General features: G+C 48.1%; 7 pseudogenes; all 7 read right to left on the bottom strand.

The window, feature by feature from the left end:
* Positions 1-7,511: 7,511 nt before the first annotated feature.
* Positions 7,512-7,631, bottom strand: LOC141270036 (5S ribosomal RNA; annotated as a pseudogene).
* Positions 7,632-8,252: 621 nt separating this feature from the next.
* LOC141267962 (5S ribosomal RNA) lies at positions 8,253-8,371 on the bottom strand (annotated as a pseudogene).
* A 1,673-nt stretch (positions 8,372-10,044) lies between these two features.
* LOC141270136 (5S ribosomal RNA) lies at positions 10,045-10,153 on the bottom strand (annotated as a pseudogene).
* A 949-nt stretch (positions 10,154-11,102) lies between these two features.
* LOC141267819 (5S ribosomal RNA) lies at positions 11,103-11,222 on the bottom strand (annotated as a pseudogene).
* Positions 11,223-11,828: 606 nt separating this feature from the next.
* Positions 11,829-11,947, bottom strand: LOC141268504 (5S ribosomal RNA; annotated as a pseudogene).
* Positions 11,948-12,880: 933 nt separating this feature from the next.
* LOC141267590 (5S ribosomal RNA) lies at positions 12,881-13,000 on the bottom strand (annotated as a pseudogene).
* An 8,820-nt stretch (positions 13,001-21,820) lies between these two features.
* On the bottom strand, positions 21,821-21,940 carry LOC141268014 (5S ribosomal RNA; annotated as a pseudogene).
* Between the last annotated feature and the right edge of the window lie 454 nt (positions 21,941-22,394).

The raw sequence follows: 22,394 nt of genomic DNA, 5'->3' as shown, positions 1-22,394 counted from the left end.
TCGTCTCCCTATTGCTCGGATCCGAGTGCCCCACGGCCCAGGGGGCGAGTCAGCTTTGGCGTAGTCGGCAGGATTTCGTGCCCGCAACCACCGGGTACTGCATGCCTGAAAAATACTTTTGTAAACTTACCTGTGGCGAAGTTTCCCGCCATCCGGAGCCGATTCCCGCCATCGGACGCCATCTTGGACCGTTTCCCGCCATCTTCTGCCTTCTTCCCGCCATCCGCAGCTGCTTCCCGCCATCGGACGCCATCTTCAGGACGCCGCGCGGGAAGAAGAGGGGCGTGGACGTCAAAACCGCGCGAGATCCGAAGCTCCGCCCTACGCTCCGACGCTGCGCAAGGTCCTGGAAGGGAGAGAGAGCGACGCTGACGTCATCAGGACGCGACGCCAGGTCCTCGTCCATAGCAGCAGCAGCGGAGCCGCGGCCTACAGAAGAGGATCGCCGGAAGGTAGGCCACGCTTAACTAGGGGGGAGGAAGATGTCAGACACAGAGGCGCCCACTACCACCAACGCAGCTGAAGCAGCAGTGATGCCCTTTTCCCTGCCCTACATCCCTGGAGCGGCCTGGCTGCTCAAATACTCAGGGGAGCCCCATGCCCTAACTGACTTTAAGGAAAGGCTATACAGTTTGTTCCAGGTTTACCGCCTGACAGAGGAGCAGAAGGTCAGCATATTGACAGGGCAGTTAACTGGCGCAGCCCAAAGGGAGGTAAAATCATGGCCCACTGAGGAGAAAAGGACTGTGAAGGGTATCCTGGCCCGGCTGCGGGGTAGCCTTGATACACGTACCTCCGCTGAGATTAAAATGAGGTTCTATGGATGTAGGCAGCGGGCACAGGACAGCATCAGATACTATGCCCTAAATCTGCAGGAAGCCTTGAGGGCTATTCAACAAACTGACCCTGGCAGTGTGCAGGAAACCGATAAGCTGCTAACAGAACAATTCATAGAAGGTCTGCTGTCTAGCGCCCACAGAGCCCAACTGCGCCTCATGTTCTTTCAGAACCCCGACCTGACCTTTGCCCAATTTATGGACAGGGCCATAATGGTGCTCCATGAATCTGCAACCAGTGGCGCTATAAACCCCCGGCGCCCTGCTATCACCTACCACCAGGAGGCGGCGCCCTCCTCTATGGACTCCGTGGAGGCTGATGCACAGGCCCTGAACCAAGCCCCATCGAAAGGCCTGCACCACCAAGTCCAGGAGCTAACCAGGAGCGTCGCGGCGTTGACCAGAATCGTCCAGTTGTTGCAAGTGGACCCGTCAAGACCCATCGAGCTGGCTTCAAGTCCGGAGGATGTCCCGTGGCGTCGACAGAGGAGGATCCCGTCGTTCCGAGGGAGGCCCACAGACCGCTACGCAGAGGATGGACAGCCCATTTGCCGTCGATGCAACCAGCCCGGACACATTTCCAGGTACTGTAATTTAAACGGGTCCAACCAGGGGCAGAGGGCCGACCCCCAGGCATAAGATCACCAGGCCCTTATAATTGGCGTGATAAGTACGTTGGGGGGCACCCGGTTTTACCCGTGGTACTGGACGGTATCCCCATGAGCGCCTTGCTGGATACTGGGTCGCAAGGAACCACAATCCCTTATGTACTTTTTAAGCAGTATTGGACTGATGCTGATATAACACGGTATCCAGACAGTAACTTGAGCATCATCGCCAGTAATGGCTTACCCGTGCCGCAGATGGGGTTCAAGGAGATGACCATTAAAATTGGTAAAGTTGAACTGCCGGCACAGGGAGTGATTATTGTGGACATTGACCGTCATGAAAGTCACCCTAAAATAACTGTGGGTACTAACATAATTGAAAATTGTCTTTCAGAGGTAATTGTAATTCTACAACAGGTGGCGGTGAATGCTAGTTCCAGCCAACAGAGGGTCCTCAACAAGGAGATAAAAGCCCTGATGAGACGGCAGCAGGTAGAACTGTCTGGTGGTGAGATCGGTAGCGTAAGACTGAGTGACCCATTCTCCATTTCCATGCCTCCCAAAAGTGAAATGATGATCTGGTGTCGGACTGCAATCGGGTTGAGAGGTAGAGACTACCAAGCCATGGTAGAACCCGTGTACTCAGACAGCAGGCCCACCATTTTGACAGCCCGGGGGGTGGTTGATGTCCGTCATGGGAGGGTGCCCGTCCGCATCCTCAACATTGGGGAGAGGGAAGTACACTTACCCAGGTACGCTACACTCGCCAAACTGTTTGTTGTCGAACACCAAGCTATCAGGGCCGTGGAACCCTTGCCTCCATCTCCTCAGGCGGAGGGTAATGGCTCCCAGAAACAAAAGGAGGACTGGTGCCAGAAACTCCATGTGGGTGCTTTCTCCACTCCCCTGCACCAAAAACAAGGAGTCTACCGGGTGGTACAGGAGTACGAGAGAGTCTTTAGTAAGCACCCGCTGGACTTCGGCAGAGTAAAGGGGATAGAACACCACATCCCGACAGGGAGCCACCCACCAATAAAAGAGAGACACAGGCCTGTACCCCCTGCACATTATCAGAACGCCAAGGGCATGCTAAGAGAGATGAAGGAAGCTGGGGTCATTAGAGATAGCTGTAGCCCCTGGGCAGCCCCCTTGGTTCTGGTGAAAAAGAAAGACGGCACCATGAGAATGTGCGTGGACTATAGACAAATCAACCATATCACCCACAAAGATGCATACCCGCTGCCTAGAATAGAGGAGTCTTTAGCCACACTAAAATCTGCTAACTTCTTTTCTACTTTGGACCTTACTAGCGGGTACTGGCAGGTTCCTGTGGCAGAGGCTGACAAGGAGAAGACCGCCTTCACCACCCCGATGGGACTGAGCGAGTTCAACTGTATGCCTTTCGGGCTCTGCAACGCATCAGGGACCTTCCAGCGGCTGATGGAATGCTGTCTAGGGCACCGAAACTTCGAGACGGTCCTCCTTTACCTGGACGACGTGATCGTCTATTCGAAGACCTACGAGGACCATCTAAAGCACCTGGCCGAGGTGTTCGAAGCCCTGGCAGGCTATGGCCTGAAGGTGAAACCATGGAAGTGTCACCTGCTGAAACCAAAGGTCCAGTACCTAGGGCACGTGGTAAGAGCGGAAGGAGTGGCCCCCGACCCTGACAAAGTCACGGCAATCAAGAGCTGGCCAAGCCCCTCGAACATCAAAGAGGTGAGACAGTTTCTCGGGTTGGTAGGCTACTACCGAAGGTTCATCCCCGGGTTCACTAAGATGGCAGCTCCTATGCAGGACCTCCTGATCGGACAGTCTAAGTCCCGAAGTCAAAAGCCACCCTTCAAGTGGGATAAACCGGAAGAGGAGTCCTTCCGCCAGCTAAAGATGGCCCTCACGGGGGATGAGATCCTGGCTTACCCTGATTACGGCCAGCCTTTCATTCTCCACACAGATGCCAGTAATGTGGGACTGGGAGCCGTACTGTCCCAAAACCAACAGGGCAGAGAACGGGTGATCGCATACGCCAGTCGGAAGCTGAGGCCCACCGAGAGGAACCCGGAGAATTACAGCTCCTTCAAGCTAGAATTCTTGGCGGTGGTGTGGGCCGTGACGGAACGCTTCAAGCATTACCTGGCCTCCGCAAAGTTCACCGTGTAAATGTTCAACAACCCGTTGACACACCTGGACAATGCAAGACTGGGTGCCCTGGAACAGCGGTGGATGGCCCGTCTCTCCAACTATGACTTCGTGATCAAGTACCGGCCAGGCAAAACCAACGCCAACGCGGACGCCCTATCAAGAATGCCTCACTTACCTGAAGGTGACGAAGACCCAGAAGAGCTGGAGGAGGTAGAACTCCCCGCGTTTCACCGGTATGGAGCCGCTCAACACTCTCACCGCGTTAAGGAGGAGGATCTAACAACTGTGATGATGAATCCCCTACCTCACCACAGCTGGGCCGAGACCCAAGATAGTGACCCTGCAGTCCGCCTGGTGAAAGATCTGCTGACCCGGGAAGATGCCCACCTAGATCCAGATGCCCCAGAGGAAGCTAAGCAGCTATGGAAGGAGAAGAGCAAGCTGTTCCTCTACGAAGGCAAGTTGTGCAAAAGGATTGTCAACCACCGGACGCACGAGCTGACCTGGCAAGTCGTGGTCCCAAGGCGAGATGCAGCTATGGTCCTGGGGGCTTTCCATGACAGAGCGGGACACTTCGGTTGGAAGAAACTGGAGTTCCTACTAAGAGGAAGGTTCTTTTGGGTCGGCATGAGAGGAGCTGTAGAAAAATGGTGCAGAGACTGTGGCCCTTGTCACCTGAGGAGGAAGGACCGCACCAGCCAGAAGACACCCTTGAGGCCCATCGTCACCACGCAGCCTCTTGAGCTGGTAGCTCTGGACCATGTCAAATTGGCTCCCAGCCGGTCAGGATACATCTATGCCCTGACAATCGTGGACCACTATTCCCGTTTTCTAGTGGTGGTCCCGGTAAAGGACTTGACAGCCCAAACAGCGGCCAGAGCCTTCCAGCAATACTTCTGCCGTCCACACGGGTATCCGGAACAGGTCCTGACAGACCAGGGTCCAGCATTCGAGGCTGAAATCTTCCAGGAGTTCTGCAACCTCTATGGCTGTAAGAAAATTCGGACAACGCCTTACCATCCACAAACCAACGGGATGTGTGAGAAGATGAACAATATAGTCATTGATCTCCTGAAGACGTTGCCCCTGGAGGAACGCAGCCTGTGGCCAGAAAAACTGCCGGACCTGATAGACCTATACAACAATATCCCGGTGAATGCTACCAACTGCACCCCGGCTTACCTGATGCGAGCCAGACCGGGTAAGCTGCCCGTAGACCTGGAGATGGGAGTCCTAATACCTGAGGACACCTCCCCGGATGCGGACTGGGATACGGAAAGGCAACTGCAGTACAAGAAGGTACAGGAGAGTGTGGAGAAGAGCCTGGCCCAGGTGAGAGAGAAGCAAGAAAGACTCTTCAATCAACACGCCCCTGCTGGTCCCCTAGAACCTGGTGAGCAAGTCCTACAGTGAAAAAGAAGGCTACATAAGTTGGACGACCAGTGGGAAAGGGAACCCTACACCGTACTGCAGTCTGACCACGACAACCCAAAGGTGTGCGTAATCACCAAGGACGGAGGAGAAACCACTAGTGTCGTCTCCAGAGACCACCTCAAAAGGTGCCCCGAGCAACTCCGTAGTGCAGAAGAGGATCAGAGTGACCTTGAACCCCCCAGAGGACAAGGAAGAAATGATCAGCACCATTCTCGGAGAGTTCCCTCAGTCCTGGACTCGCATAAATGATGCCATAGTGGTACCCGTCCTGCATTTCCTACAACCGGCCCAGCAACAACCAACACCAGAGCCGGAAGGTGAAGAGGAGCCAGCAGTTCCAGAGGCAGAAGAGCCTGTACCAGCAGCCCAGGAGAGTCAACCCTCTGCTGACAGTGAGCCTGCCATGCCTGCGGTAAGCCAAAGAACCCGCAGACAGCTGCCTGCCCTACCTGTACACCCAGCTGGTAGCTGTACCCCTAACGCTAGTGGGGAAAGCCAGGTTGGTCCACCACCAGACAGTGGGTTAAGGAGGTCAACCAGGAGCACAAAGGGGCAGATACCCGCTCGCTGGAGAATATAGAGTGTACTAAGATTGTAAATAACCCTGTTGCCAAATGTTGAAATGTTTGCCAAGTTAAATGCATATTTATTAATAGTGTGTTTCAGTTTCTTGCAGCTACCGTAAGGACTCACAGGTTATGGACTTTTATAACCGGGACCTTGTATGGACTGCATTCTGAGCCTAACCCAGGAATGAACTAAGACTGTGAAGGACTTGGGGTAGGACAGACCCCCACCTGGTTAAGGCTCCCGTTGTATTGGTGATATGGACACCCGTTCACAGGCCACACTGTGACCTTAAGAACTCAATTTGTGCGTCGTCTGTCTATTAATGTTTTATTGTTATGCATATTGTCTTTGTTTATTGTTTAGTCCCGGAGTACTAAATTTCACTAGGGGGGAATGTGTCACCCTGGCCTGGATGCCACAAAATGTATTAAAGCTGTGTCTGAGAGTAAGGGGGGGGGGTTCTCTGGTCAGGGGAACATTAGCATGCAATGCCTCCTGTCTCAAGCCAGTAGGGGGAGCAGGCTGCCCCTATAAAAGCTGGTGCTGGGGGCAGGGTTAGAGAGAACTGGATTGCCTGTCTCAGCTCTGAGACGTGTCCCAGAGTGGAGCAGGGACAGAAAGTTGATTGCACCTAAGAGGAAGTGTGGCAGGAGGAGAGCCACAAGCCAGAGACAAGAGGCGAAGAGAGCCTGTCTTGGCAGAGAAAAGACTTAATTTTACCAGACTTTGGTGTCTGAGGCAGGAAGGATTCCACATCCCCCAGCAGAGTACCAGTCCGCAAGGGACTGTACATTCCTTGGCCTAAGAAGCCTGGAGGCCCTGCCACAACTGAAGGGACCAGTAAAGCCGTACAAGGCTGGGAGCAGAAAGGAACCCACGTCGCAGGCCATACAGGCGAGAATACACGGAAAGCTCGGAAACGTGGGCTGTTACCCTATCAGGAGGAGATAGCCAGAAGGAGCGCAGAAAGCACGGTAGGCCTACACCCTCACCCTGACTAGGGCCAATTTCCCCGTTGGTCTCAGACGTCCAGGTCCCCTCCTAGCCGGGACTGTTTATGGGTCAGTTTACCTGTTGTAGTAAAGACCCTGGACTGCAACTTGTTGTCTGTGTGCTCCTTGCTCCTCCCGCACTATCAGCACTGGGATTCTCACTACCATCACTCCCACCATCCATTATACTGCCCTGGGGCCGCACTCTTCCCGTGGGGAGTCATACTATCCTAGCTGCACACCTCATCAGCCCCAGCGGTCTGCATGCAGCAGCGGTTCCTAATAACCGCAATCCACGGGTGGCGTAGTCGGACATTATTAGCAGAACATAGCAGACTACCATTGGCCTGACCACCCTGAGCCATGGAACCGGGTCGCCACTAGTACCCCCATCGTCTCCCTATTGCCCGGATCCGAGTGCCCCACGGCCCAGGGGGCGAGTCACATGCATCAGACACTCCTGCCTGTTTTATGATTTCAGGGCCCTATCAGGAATCACCCCTCCCCCTCCCCAATTCCGTCCGCACCTTCCTTGCCTTCCTTGCACTGAGGTTAGCTCTTTGGCAGCCGTCTGGCTTGGTTACACAAGCTTCTTTGCAGAGATACATGTTACTTCTGCTGGCCCTCGCTAGGCGGCCGGCATCCGAAATCTTCCCTGGGCACCTGCTGAAAGCCTGGCCCCTTCACGGCCCCAGGTGCTTTTAACGCCATCATTTCCACACGGCGAGCTGCGGAGTCAATAAGCACTCCTAGCCGTGACAAGGAGCTCGGTGTCAGGCCTGCGTGAAGGCGGCGGGGTAGCGTACTTAGCTGCCAACTGGCTCAGAGGCCTTGGGGCTTCCATCATCTAAGTTACTTAAGGTCGGTGTCCGGCAAGGCGGCGTTCCATGCTAGCGGAGCTGGGCAGTAGGGCAAAACGTCATCAAAATGGTCTACAGCACCCGGTGTTCCCAGGAGGTCTCCCATCCAAGTACTGTCTGAGCTCAGCCCTGCTTTGCTCCCGAGATCAGACGAGATAGGGCGTATCCAAGGTGGTATGGCCAGTAGATGCTGCTCGATCCATCGCCCCGCCAGCCTTTCTCAGGATCGCTTGGTGGCGAGCAATCTGGCCGTAACGGGGCGGGCTCCGAAGGCTCCATGCAAAGTCTGTGCCGTCCCTACAGGTGTGGTTTGTTTAGCAGTGATTCACCCGCCGCATCAGGTGTCTTCAAAAATGGCTCGGCGCAGGGTCTCCTGCAGGCTAAACCCTTCATCACGGTAATGTGACAGAAAGAGCAAGCTGGACCCGTAACTTGGGGGCGGAGCGAGACGTCCAGGGGTGAATGAAGGAAGAGGGTGAGATGGTTGCCAGTGACTTTGAGCTGCTCTTCCGGGGGGAGGGTCGTGTTGCCTGCAAAGGTCTTCTGCTTGGGGTTACCGGTGGTTGCCTCCAGCCACGCGGGAGACGCTTGTCCTGGTGAAAAGGAGCCTAGTATTAAAAGTAAAGAAGCAACAATGCTGGAGGCCCACGGTGATCAGAAGGATGCTGGTATTTTGCAGAGATGAAATAGCGCAAGAGAGAAAGCAAATGAAAAAAAGAAAAGAGAATGAATGTGTGCACTTGTGAAAGGGAATGGAAAAAAGGCATAAAAGAAAGTGCCCCCTGCTGGTGGAAGGAAGGAAAAAGCTAAAGCCTACAGCACCTGATATTCCCAGGTTATCTCCCATCCAAGTACTAACCAGGCCCAACCATGCTTAGCTTCCAAGATCAGACAAGATCGGGCGTGTTCAGGGTGGTGTGGCCGTAGGCAGAAACAAGCCTCTCACTTGCTGCTTTTCTACTTTTACGTTTGGCTGCCGGCTGCCCTTTCCAGTGCTCAGCAAGACCAGGTCCTTTTGTGCTTTCCCTTTTCTCCAATTTTTTTGCTGGCTTCCTTAAAAGGTCTTGTAGACTCAACGCCCCACTCAGAGCCGCTGAGCTCACTGATCGGCTGCAGCGCTGTCGACGGAACGTCAGCTTCACGGCCAATGCCACAGGCCGGGAGCAGAGGCGAGACTCACCGGTAGACCAGGGTAGGGTGAGTAGAGCGCGCTTAGTTGCTTTCTAATAGCCTGCAACCGGGGACTAACTTTTAATGAAAGGGAACAATCCCTTTGACTGTCTGCAGCACGCCACACCTAGGAAGCGCACTCTCACACACAAGCCAGCATGCACACGTGCTCGCACGTGACAACACCCCCTATCTGCCCCTACAACCTCTCCGTCACCATGCGTCAGACTCTCCTGCCTGTTTTATGATTTCAGGGCCCTAGCAGGAATCACCCCCCCCTCCCCAATTCCTTCCTTGCCTTCCTTGCACTGAGGTTAGCTCTTTGTCAGCTGTCTGGCTTGGTTACACAAGCTTCTTTGCAGAGAAACATGTAACTTCTGCTGGCCCTCGCTAGGCGGCAGGCATCCAAAACCTTCCCTGGGCACCTGTTGAAAGCCTGGCCCCTTCACGGCCCCGGGTGCTTTTAACGCCATCATTTCCACACAGCGAGCTGCGGAGTCAATAAGCACTCCTAGCCGTGGCAAGGAGCTCGGTGTCAGGCCTGCGTGAAGGCGGCGTGGTAGCGTACTTAGCTGCCAACTGGCTCAGAGGCTTTGGGGCTTCCATCATCTAAGTTACTTAAGGTCGGTGTCCGGCAAGGCGCCGTTCCATGCTAGCAAAGCTGGGCAGTAGGGCAAAACGTCATCAAAATGGTCTACAGCACCCGGTGTTCCCAGGAGTTCTCCCATCCGAGTACTGTCTGAGCCCAGCGCTGCTCTGCTTCCGAGATCAGACGAGATCAGGCATATCCAAGGTGGTATGGCAAGTAGACGCTGCTTAATCCATCGCCCGGCCAGTCTTTCTCAGGATCGCTTGATGGCGAGCAATCTGGCCGTGACGGGGCGGGCTCCGAAGGGTCCATGCAAAGTCTGTGCCGTCCCTACAGGTGTGGTTTGTTTAGCAGTGATTCACCAGCCGCATCAGGTGTCTTCAAAAATGGCTCGGCGCAGGGTCTCCTGCAGGCTAAACCCTTCATCACGGTAATGTGACAGAAAGAGCAAGCTGGACCCGTAACTTGGGGGCGGAGCGAGATGTCCAGGGGTGAATGAAGGAAGAGGGTTAGATGGTTGCCAGTGACTTTGAGCTGCTCTTCAGGGGGGAGGGTCGTGTTGCCTGCAAAGGTCTTCTGCTTGGGGTTACCGGTGGTTGCCTCCAGCCACGCGGGAGACGCTGGTCCTGGTGAAAAGGAGCCTAGTATTAAAAGTAAAGAAGCAACAATGCTGGAAGCCCACGGTGATCAGAAGGATGCTGGTATTTTGCAAAGATGAAATAGCGCAAGAGAGAAAGCAAATGAAAAAAAGAAAAGAGAATGAATGTGTGCACTTGTGAAAGGGAATGGAAAAAAGGCATAGAAGAGAGTGCCCCCTGCTGGTGGAAGGAAGGAAAAAGCAAAAGCCTATAGCACCTGGTATTCCCAGGCAGTCTCCCATCCAAGTACTAACCAGGCCTGACCCTGCTTAGCTTCTGAGATCTGGCAAGTTCAGGGTGGTGTGGCCGTAGGCAGAGACAAGCCTCTTGCTGCTTTTCTACTTTGACGTCTGGCTGCCGGCTGCCCGCCGGCTGCCCTTTCCAGTGCTCAGCAAGACCAGGTCCTTTTGTGCTTTCCCTTCTCTTCAATTTTTTTGCTGGCTTCCTTAAAAGGTCTTGTAGACACAACGCCCCACTCAGAGCCGCTGAGCTCACTGATCGTCTGCAGCGCTGTCGACGGAACGTCAGCTTCACGGCCAATGCCACAGGCCGGGAGCAGAGGCGAGACTCACCAGTAGACCCGGGTAGGGTGAGTAGAGCGCGGTTAGTTGCTTTCTAATAGCCTGCAGCCGGGGATTAACTTTTAATGAAAGGGAACAATCTCTTTGACTGTCTGCAGCGCGCCACACCTAGGAAGCGCACTCTCACACACAAGCCAGCATGCACACGTGCTCGCACGTGACAACACCCCCTGTCTGCCCCTACAACCTCTCCGTCACCATGCGTCAGACTCTCCTGCCTGTTTTATGATTTCAGGGCCCTAGCAGGAATCACCCCCCCCCTCCCCAATTCCTTCCTTGCCTTCCTTGCCTTCCTTGCACTGAGGTTAGCTCTTTGTCAGCCGTCTGGCTTGGTTACACAAGCTTCTTTGCAGAGAAACATGTTACTTCTGCTGGCCCTCGCTAGGCGGCCGGCATCCAAAGCCTTCCCTGGGCACCTGCTAAAAGCCTGGCCCCTTCACGGCCCCGGGTGCTTTTAACGCCATCATTTCCACACGGCGAGCTGCGAAGTCAATAAGCACTCCTTGCCGTGGCAAAGAGCTCGGTGTCAGGCCTGCGTGAAGGCGGCGGGGTAGCGTACTTAGCTGCCAACTGGCTCAGAGGCCTTGGGTCTTCCATCATCTAAGTTACTTAAGGTCGGTGTCCGGCAAGGTGCCGTTGCATGCTAGCCGAGCTGGGCAGTAGGGCAAAACGTCATCAAAATGGTCTACAGCACCCAGTGTTCCCAGGAGGTCTCCCATCCAAGTACTGTCCGAGCCCAGCCCTGCTTTGCTGCCGAGATCAGACGAGATCAGGCGTATCCAAGGTGGTATGGCCAGTAGACACTGCTTGATCCATCGCCCGGCCATCCTTTCTCAGGATCGCTTGGTGGCGAGCAATCTGGCCGTGACGGGGCGGGCTCCGAAGGGTCCATGCAAAGGCTGTGCCGTCCCTACAGGTGTGGTTTGTTTAGCAGTGATTCACCCGCCACATCAGGTGTCTTCAAAAATGGCTCAGTGCAGGGTCTCCTGCAGGCTAAACCCTTCATCGCGGTAATGTGACAGAAAGAGCAAGCTGGACCCGTAACTTGGGGGCGGAGCGAGACGTCCAGGGGTGAATGAAGGAAGAGGGTGAGATGGTTGCCAGTGACTTTGAGCTGCTCTTCAGGGGGGAGGGTCATGTTGCCTGCAAAGGTCTTCTGCTTGGGGTTACTGGTGGTTGCATCCAGCCACGCGGGAGACGCTGGTCCTAGTATTAAAAGTAAAGAAGCAACAATGCTGGAGGCCCACGGTGATCAGAAGGATGCTGGTATTTTGCAGAGATGAAATAGCGCAAGAGTGAAAGCAAATGAAAAAAAGAAAAGAGAATGAATGTGTGCACTTGTGAAAGGGAATGGAAAAAAGGCATAGAAGAGAGTGCCCCCTGCTGGTGGAAGGAAGGAAAAAGCAAAAACCTACAGCACCTGGTATTCCCAGGCGGTCTCCTATCCAAGTACTAACCAGGCCCGACCCTGCTTAGCTTCTGAGATCAGATGAGAATGGGCGTGTTCAGGGTCGTGTGGCCGTAGGCAAAGACAGGCCTCTCACTTGCTGCTTTTCTACTTTGACGTCTGGCTGCCGGCTGCCGTTTCCAGTGCTCAGCAAGACCAGCTCCTTTTGTGCTTTCCCTTCTCTTCAATTTTTTTGCTGGCTTCCTTAAAAGGTCTTGTAGACACAACGCCCCACTCAGAGCCGCTGAGCTCACTGATTGGCTGCAGCGCTGTCGACGGAACGTCAGCTTCACGGCCAATGCCACAGGCTGGGAGCAGAGGCGAGACTCACCGGTAGACCCGGGTAGGGTGAGTAGAGCGTGGTTAGTTGCTTTCTAATAGCCTGCAGCCGGGGATTAACTTTTAATGAAAGGGAACAATCCCTTTGACTGTCTGCAGCGCGCCACACCTAGGAAGCGCACTCTCACACACAAGCCAGCATGCACACGTGCTCGCACGTGACAACACCCCCTATCTGCCCCTACAACCTCTCCGTCACCATGCGTCAGACTCTCCTGCCTGTTTTATGATTTCAGGGCCCTAGCAGGAATCACCCCCCCCTCCCCAATTCCTTCCTTGCCTTCCTTGCACTGAGGTTAGCTCTTTGTCAGCCGTCTGGCTTGGTTACACAAGCTTCTTTGCAGAGAAACATGTTACTTCTGCTGGCCCTCGCTAGACGGCCGGCATCCAAAACCTTCCCTGGGCACCTGCTGAAAGACTGGCCCCTTCACGGCCCCGGGTGCTTTTAACGCCATCATTTCCACACGGCGAGCTGCGGAGTCAATAAGCACTCCTAGCCGTGGCAAGGAGCTCGGTGTCAGGCCTGCGTGAAGGGCGGCGGGGTAGCGTACTTAGCTGCCAACTATCTCAAAGGCCTTGGGGCTTCCATCATCTAAGTTACTTAAGGTCGGTGTCCGGCAAGGCGCCGTTCCATGCTAGCCGAGCTGGGCAGTAGGGCAAAACGTCATCAAAATGGTCTACAGCACCCGGTGTTCCCAGGAGGTATCCCATCCAAGTACTGTCCGAGCCCAGCCATGCTTTGCTTCCGAGATCAGACGAGATCAGGCGTATCCAAGGTGGTATGGCCAGTAGACGCTGCTCGATCCATCGCCCGGCCAGCCTTTCTCAGGATCGCTTGGTGGAGAGCAATCTGGCCGTGACGGGGCGGGTCCGAAGGGTCCATGCAAAGGCTGTGCCGTCGCTACAGGTGTGGTTTGTTTAGCTGTGATTCACCCGCCGCATCAGGTGTCTTCAAAAATGTCTCGGCGCAGGGTCTCCTGCACGCTAAACCCTTCATCGCGGTAATGTGACAGAAAGAGCAAGCTGGACCCGTAACTTGGAGGCGGAGCAAGACGTCCAGGGGTGAATGAAGGAAGAGGGTGAGATGGTTGCCAGTGACTTTGAGTTGCTCTTCATGGGGGAGGGTCGTGTTGCCTGCAAAGGTCTTCTGCTTGGGGTTACCGGTGGTTTCCTCCAGCCACGCGGGAGACGCTGGTCCTGGTGAAAAGGAGCCTAGTATTAAAATTAAAGAAGGAACAATGCTGGAGGCCCACGATGATCAGAAGGATGCTGGTATTTTGCAGAGATGAAATAGCGCAAGAGAGAAAGCAAATGAAAAAAAGAAAAGAGAATGAATGTGTGCACTTGTGAAAGGGAATGGAAAAAAGGCATAGAAGAGAGTGCCCCCTGCTGGTGGAAGGAAGGAAAAAGCAAAAGCCTACAGCACCTGGCATTCCCAGGCGGTCTCTGTTAAATGGTTAATTATGGAAATTCATTTGGAATGTTAATCGATAATCATTTTTCTGAGTTCTATGCCTCAGCCATCGTGTCTAGTTGACATGCCCTATTTGTGTGTGTAGTTTTGGTTCACTACCATATGTAGAACAGGTGTCCATACGACTGGCTATAAAAGCCCATGGTACAGAAAGGGGGGGCTCTCTTGCTCTGCCCACCCCACAAGACACAGAATCTTCATGCTGAGAAGCAGATGACATGTAGGCCTGGGCACATGCTGGACAAAGACATGATTTACCAGCCAGGATCCAAGGAAAGATGGGTGAATCTCAACAATTAAGCTAATTATGGACAAATGGACAATTACTTTATAACTAATTATTGTATGTACCTGCTGCAATCTGATTCTTTTTAATGTACAATCCAAGAATAAATAGATACATTTTTTTATAAGAATATCGTGATATTGATACTTTGAGAAGTCCTCAGTAGAAAAAAATAATACAGGAAGAGTATTATTTTACAATGGTGAGCCAGCCAGTCCTGTTTTTTTGTTTTTTAAATTAAGTAAGTGAATTTCTTCCGTGAACAAGGGGGGAGTCCTGACGAGCTGAACAGCTGTTGTTCACGTGTCAGTAAATTCACTAGTTTGTCACGAGAAGCAGAAAGGACCTACAGACTGAGGAAAGACAGGAAGCAGAGGTGCTAACAAGGAACAGAATCACACAGGAAAAGAATCAGACGAACTGAAGACAGGACGTGCTGATAAAGAGAAGCCAAGGAATCTTAAGGTAAGCAAAATATGGATATAATTTCTTCTTTTGCTAAACAAAGTAATATTAATTTCAAAGTTAATGTAGGAGATGACATAGAAGTTTTGTGGATCAGTTTATACAAAGAATGTGAATTGCAGAATTTACAGTTAACTTCTAAATTGGTAAATAGAGACAAACAGAAATTGAGAAATATTCTACATTTGGTAGATTTTTTTCATAGTCTTGTGTTAGAGATTTCTAAGCAGGAAAATAGTGTAGAAGTGTCAGACGGTGATACTGATTCTGACTGTAATGTGGAAAATGAACAAGAAGTAAGACACGTGTCTGTAACTGAAGGTGACCTTGGGTCTGACCAAGAGACGGACAGACAGAAACCTGACATGGGAGGAGACATGACTGACATAGAGAAACCGACATACTAGGTGATGTGGGAGGAGACGTGAGTGATGTAGGAGGAACGGACGTACAAGAGCCACTAAAAATATCAGAGAATTCTGGAATTACCCAGGCTCAACTCCAAATTAAAATGAGGAAAAATTTGCTGAAATTATACAAAATCATGCCAAAATATGATGTCAAAATCCATGCCTGTAGAAATTCAGAGACATTTGAGAGCTTCTCTGATAAGTTTGATTTATCCAATGAGGAGAGGAATCAATTATTTAAAATATGGATTCCTGTGACATTGTCCAGACGTGTACATTTAATGCCCTGTGAAAATGACTCTCCTAATGGATGGGAAAATGATTCGGACAGATTAAGATATTTGATTTATTGTGTCACAAAGAATTTTCCCAACATAGAAGATCTGCAGAAACTAAGGATTGGTAGGAAGGAATGTACATATACATTCATGTCCATATTTGAACGGTTGTACAAAGCTCTCATCAAAAATGGAAAAGTACAACATATGATAACAACTTTTGCACAAAAATTCAAATTCCTAAATTCAGTTTCCCAAGTTATGGCATCACAAAAAAATTCATTATTTGAATGTGCGCAGATGCTGGATTTTGTTAGAAAACATGAGAATCGTGAAAAGAAAATAAATCAAGCTAAATTTATAAAACCAGGAAAGGTAAAATCTTACCAAAAGCCAATATCAAACTCTCCTAGACTGAGTCATCCCCATAGTGAACTCTATCAAATACGCAGAAGATTTCATATATGTTATAAGCCATATCAGCCAGTGCAAAGATCCATCTCTCCACAGAATGAGTTAATTCTCAGTCAGAACTGTGATTCTCTAAAAAGGAAAATGGCTGAAACTGATGGACAGAGACAGGTGAGACGACCAACTCACAGTGACGTCATGGAATGTGGACAGAAGAACAGGCAGTTCTCTGAGGTTTTGAAGGATAGAAAAATGTCTTTCCTAAATAGGGCGTTCCTGGAGATATTTGAGAGAGACAGAAGATTTGGTTTAGGGAGTGGCTAAGGAAAAACTGTAATTATAATGTTGTATCAAAATGTAATACAATGTCTCAATATTTATTTATAATCTTATACAGTAAAATTGTAGTTACATAGTTTCTAATAGTTCATATATATATATATATATATATATATACACTTGTCTAAGTAGAGATTGCGTATAATTGTATTTATATATACGTTTATAAAATATATATATATATATATATTAATTAATAAATTAGAACTTCATATATATAAATTTAAGTAGCAATATTTTGAATTACATTAGAACCAACCAATATATGTATAAGATATTTAAATAATTCTGTTTCTGTATGAATTTGATATTTAATTTTATTTTCTTATATTTCCTTAGAGTTTTCATTCCAAAGCAGGATTTGATCAAATAACTCTAAAAATGGATTTATTTCTTTATTCACACAGGAAGTGAAAAAATTGCATGATTTTATGTGTATAACATTTTAAAATAATAACAATATATCTAGTTGAACTATAATATATATGTAATACTTATTAATTCTTTTGTGTTGCTAATATTTTCTGTGCATGAAGTGTTCGTGCAAATTAAAGTAGCTTTACAGCATGACGTGTGACAGCTGCGGCCTTTGAACTTTGAGCTAATAGTATAGGATCCCATTCATTCTATTTTCAACTGATGTAACTTAAGACCGGGCAGCCAGTGAAAAAAGAATCTAAGACAAGAGTTTTTTCAAGTGTCTGAAATTCCAGTGACTTACTCTCATATTATATAATATGTACTTGGGGAATATTCAAAGAAATATAAAGATTTTCAATTGATATGGCAATGCGCATTAATAAATTGGGATACAACAATTTTGGGTTAAATATATATATATATATATATCTAAAACTTCATATGTGGAATGTTTGAGTTGAACAGATCTGTGAATGTCAGAGTGAAGGTGACAGATGAGTAAATCAGCAGCTGCTCAGTGTGATTGATGTGACAGAGGCCTCGTATGTTTGTATGTTTGAAAAAAAAAAATGTTTCTTTATGTGAAGGTACAAAAATATATTTAATTCTGAGGAAATTATAACACATAATTAGGTATTACAGTGCCTACAAGTAGTATTCAACCCCCTGCAGATTTAGGTGGTTGACACATGCGGAATTAACTTGGCATTGTGACATTTGTACTGTAGATCAGCCTGGAAGTGGGAAATGCACTGCAGCAACTTTTTTTTTGTTTTTTTGTTTTTTTAAAACGTTAAAAGTTAATTCAGAGTGTCATTTATTATTCAACCCCTCAAACCACAAGAATTCTGTTTGGTCCCCCTAAAGTATTAAGAAGTAGTTCAGGCACCAAGAATAATGAGCTTCACATGTGTGGATTAAAGATCTCTTTTGCCAGCCTTTTCTGACTATTTAAGACCCTCCCCAAACTTGTGAACAGCACTCAGACATGGTCAACATGGGAAAGACAAAAGAGCATTCCAAGGCCATCAGAGACAAGATCGTGGAGGGTCACAAGGCTGGCAAGGGGTACAAAACCCTTTCTAAGGAGTTGGGCCTACCTGTCTCCACTGTTGGGAGCATCATCCGTAAGTGGAAGGCTTATGGAACTACTGGACAGCCTTTGAAAGTGTCCTCCCGTGCCGAGGCCAGGCTTGTCCGAAGAGTCAAGGCTAACCCAAGGACAACAAGGAAGGAGCTCCGGGAAGATCTCATGGCAGTGGGGACATTGGTTTCAGTCAATACCATAAGTAACGTACTCCACCGCAATGGTCTCCGTTCCAGACGAGCCCGTAAGGTACCTTTACTTTCAAAGCGTCATGTCAAGGCTCGTCTACAGTTTGCTCATGATCACTTGGAGGACTCTGAGACAGACTGGTTCAAGGTTCTATGGTCTGATGAGACCAAGATCGAGATCTTTGGTGCCAACCACACACGTGACGTTTGGAGACTGGATGGCACTGCATACGACCCCAAGAATACCATCCCTACAGTCAAGCATGGTGGTGGCAGCATCATGCTGTGGGGCTGTTTCTCTGCCAAGGGGCCTGACCATCTGGTCCGCATCCATGGGAAGATGGATAGCACGGCCTACCTGGAGATTTTGGCCAAGAACCTCCGCTCCTCCATCAAGGATCTTAAGATGGATCGTAATTTCATCTTCCAACAAGACAATGACCCAAAGCACAGAGCCAAGAAAACCAAGGCCTGGTTCAAGAGGGAAAAAGTCAAGGTGTTGGAGTGGCCTAGTCAGTCTCCTGACCTTAACCCAATTGAAAACTTGTGGAAGGAGCTCAAGAATAAAGTCCACATGAGACACCCAAAGAAATTAGATAACTTGGAGAAGATCTGCATGGAGGAGTGGGCCAAGATAACTCCACAGACCTGTGCCGGCCTGATCAGGTCTTATAAAAGACGATTATTAGCTGTAATTGCAAACAAGGGTTATTCCACAAAATATTAAACATAGGGGTTGAATAATAATTGACCCACACTTTTATGTTTAAAATTTAATAAAATTCAACTGAGCAACATAACTTTTTGGTTTGTAAGATTTATGCTTCTGTTCATAAAACCTACTCTCGTTTGCAGTTTGAAGGCTCTAACTTATTTGCATCTTATCAAACCAGCTAAATCTGCAGGCACTGTATCTACATATATATATTTCTATGTTTCTTTAATAATTATTATTTCTTGATTTAACTAATAGTGAATAAGGGCAACCACACATCAAAATGGTTTACAAAGCAAATTTATATTTAGAATAATTTTCCACATTATAATATTCTTGAATAACTATAATATTATTTTTAATGGTTACCTAAATAGTTACACACCTCTCTTTAGTCAAATCTATGCTACTCATCGATATGAAATTTATGCACAATATTTCTAGAAGAATAATTATTTTTAATTTGGTTCTGATATATACATAAATTTTATAAAATAATATTTTTGGTATTAAGGGGGAAAATGTGTTTTTGATCCTGATTACATAATCAATTTTGATCAATACTTATTTTCCACACATTTTAATAAAGAAGAAATAATAATAAGGTACTATGGTATAATTAAGAAGGGTATTACATGCAAAGTTGCATAATTTAATATTTTTTGGTGGTACAAGGTTATGACAAATATGAAATCATCCAGATAATGGAGATATAAGGGTATTTTTTATGGAGAATATAATTACTCTGCATTTGTCATTAAAATTTAAAGGCCTTATTTTTATTTTTATTTTTATTTTTACTCTTAATTTTATTTTTCATTTTTAAAATTTTATTCTTACTTTATACTTCTTATTTTTCTATTTTTTCATTTTTTAATTCTCATTTGATTTTATTTGAGTTCAATATCTCAATTGAGAAAACACATTAATATTTAATAAAGTAATGTCTAATACAAGAGTATTGCTTCATTTAATATATATTGCTAAGGAAAAAAATGTTTACATTTTCTGAGTAAACACAACAATTCATTCATTCATTTATTCATTCATTCATTCATTCATTCATACATTCATATATTTATTCATTTTGGTTCAGGAGTATACATTCTTTGATATTATTGGTTTAATAAAGATATAAAAACTTGTTTTTTAAAAATACACTGACACCTATGGGTTGGAAAAGGTAATTACACCTATGACATAAAAATGTTCTATCATATGGAGAACTTGATTGATAATGAATTATTATCTATTATTGTTTATTATTCCAAACATAATTTATTTTAATATTTTGATAATAATTAGATGGATATTACTGATTGCTATGGTACGCTGTGATATTATAGGTTAGGAAAAACTGCCAGATTTGGTATCAGATTAGGGAATGAAGACTTCAATCAAGACATCGCAATTATGAATTCTATCTTAATAAAGACTTTTAATTTTTATAAATCAAAGAGATTCTCAAAAGTTACAAGAAGAAGCAACTGATATCCGGACGTCTCAGAAGGTAACAGGTGTGAATGCTGAGTGTTATAATAGACTGTGTCCATTACATACAATACAATTCACACCACTGATCACCAGGACGGCAGAGGACGATGATCCTATATGTACTGTGTTGTACAATATCTACATGCTGTAATTTATTTCAAAGGAGTTTTCATCTAAAGACTGTGTTATAAAAGAACCAAGAAGAAGACGAGACGACGACCCGATGACATCAGATGATGACGATTGAACCCGCGATTGCTTCAATTTAGATATAGGGAAGTATAGTTATACATATTAAATGAATATTAGTCACGGCTTACCATAACATGAATTCACATCATTATATAACAATAATCTGATATTGATACTATTATTACTATTATTATTATTATGGAAATTTAATGATATTGCCAAGGAAGAAGGAAAGAAAAAATGATTGATGAATGTATCTTCTTTTGAGATTTTTCAGTCAAAGTCCTTTTATTCTCAAAAAAGGGGGAAATGTTAATTGGTTAATTATAGAAATTCATTTGGAATGTTAATCGATAATCATTTTTCTGAGTTCTATGCCTCAGCCATCGTGTCTAGTTGACATGCGCTATTTGTGTGTGTATTTTTGGTTCACTACCATATGTAGAACAGGTGTCCATACGACTGGCTATAAAAGCCCATGGTACAGAAAGGGGGGGCTCTCTTGCTCTGCCCACGCCACAAGACACAGAATCGTCATGCTGAGAAGCAGATGACATGTAGGCCTGGATACATGCTGGACAAAGACATGATTTACCAGCCAGGATCCAAGGAAAGATGGGTGAATCTCAACAAATAAGCTAATTATAGACAAATGGACAATTACTTTATAACTAATTATTGTATGTACCTGCTGCAATCTGATTCTTTTTAATGGACAATCCAAGAATAAATAGATACATTTTTTTATAAGAATATTGTGATATTGATAATTTGAGAAGTCCTCAGTAGAAAAAAAATTATACAGGAAGAGTATTATTTTACAGTCTCCCATCCAAGTACTAACCAGGCCCAACCCTGCTTAGCTTCCGAGATCAGATGAGATCAGGCGTGTTCAGGGTGGTGTGGCCGTAGGCAGAGACTAGCCTCTCACTTGCTGCTATTCTAATTTGACGTCTGGCTGCCGGCTGCCCTTTCCAGTGCTCAGCAAGACCAGGTCCTTTTGTGCTTTCCCTTCTCTTCAATTTTTTTGCTGGCTTCCTTAAAAGGTCTTGTAGACACAACGCCCCACTCAGAGCCGCTGAGCTCACTGATCGGCTGCAGCGCTGTCGACAGAACGTCAGATTCACGGCCAATGCACAGGCTGGGAGCAGAGGCGAGACTCACCGGTAGACCCGGGTAGGGTGAGTAGAGCGCGGTTAGTTGCTTTCTAATAGGCTGCAGCCGGGGATTAACTTTTAATGAAAGGAAACAATCCCTTTGACTGTCTGCAGCGCGCCACACCTAGGAAGCGCACTCTCACACACAAGCCAGCATGCACACGTGCTCACACGTGACAACACCCCCTATCTGCCCCTACAACCTCTCCGTCACCATGCGTCAGACTCTCCTGCCTGTTTTATGATTTCAGGGCCCTTGCAGGAATCACCCCCCCCCTCCCCAATTCCTTCCGCACCTTCCTTGCCTTCCTTCCACTGAGGTTAGCTCTTTGTCAGCTGTCTGGCTTGGTTACACAAGCTTCTTTGCAGAGAAACATGTTACTTCTGCTGGCCCTCGCTAGGCGACAGGCATCCAAAACCTTCCCTGGGCACCTGCTGAAAGCCTGGCCCCTTCACGGCCCCGGGTGCTTTTAACGCCATCATTTCAAAACGGCGAGCTGCGGAGTCAATAAGCACTCCTAGCCATGGCAAGAAGCTCGGTGTCAGACCTGCGTGAAGGCGGCGGGGTAGCGTACTTAGCTGCCAACTGGCTCAGAGGCCTTGGGGCTTCCATCATCTAAGTTACTTTGGGTCGGTGTCCGGCAAGGCGCCGTTCCATGCTAGCCGAGCTGGGCAGTAGGTAAAAACGTCATCAAAATGGTCTACAGCACCTGGTGTTCCCAGGAGGTCTCCCATCCAAGTACTGTCCGAGCCCAGCCCTGCTTTGCTTCCAAGATCAGAGGAGATCGGGCGTATCCAAGGTGGTATGACCAGTAGAAGCTGCTTGATCCATCGCCCGGCCAGCCTTTCTCAGGATCGCTTGATGGCGAGCAATCTGGCCGTGACGGGGCGGGCTCCGAAGGGTCAATGCAAAGGCTGTGCCGTCCCTACACGTGTGGTTTGTTTAGCAGTGATTCACCCGCCGCATCAGGTGTCTTCAAAAATGGCTCGGCGCAGGGTCTCCTGCAGGCTAAACCCTTCATCGTGGTAATGTGACAGAAAGAGCAAGCTGGACCCGTAACTTGGTGGCGGAGCGAGACGTGCAGGGGTGAATGAAGGAAGAGGGTGAGATGGTTGCCAGTGACTTTGAGCTGCTCTTCAGGGGGAAGGGACGTGTTGCCTGCAAAAGTCTTCTGCTTGGGGTTACCGGTTGTTGCCTCCAGCCACCCGGGAGACGCTGGTCCTGGTGAAAAGGAGCCTAGTATTAAAAGTAAAGAAGCAACAATGCTGGAG

The sequence above is a fragment of the Phyllobates terribilis genome, unplaced genomic scaffold, assembly GCF_046119375.1.
Source record: "Phyllobates terribilis strain yellow unplaced genomic scaffold, ASM4611937v1 Scaffold_4__5_contigs__length_816908805, whole genome shotgun sequence".
NCBI classification, from domain to species: Eukaryota; Metazoa; Chordata; class Amphibia; order Anura; family Dendrobatidae; genus Phyllobates; species Phyllobates terribilis.
The sequence above is the reverse complement of the archived record's forward strand: the minus strand, read 5'-3'. Positions and strand labels throughout refer to the sequence as shown.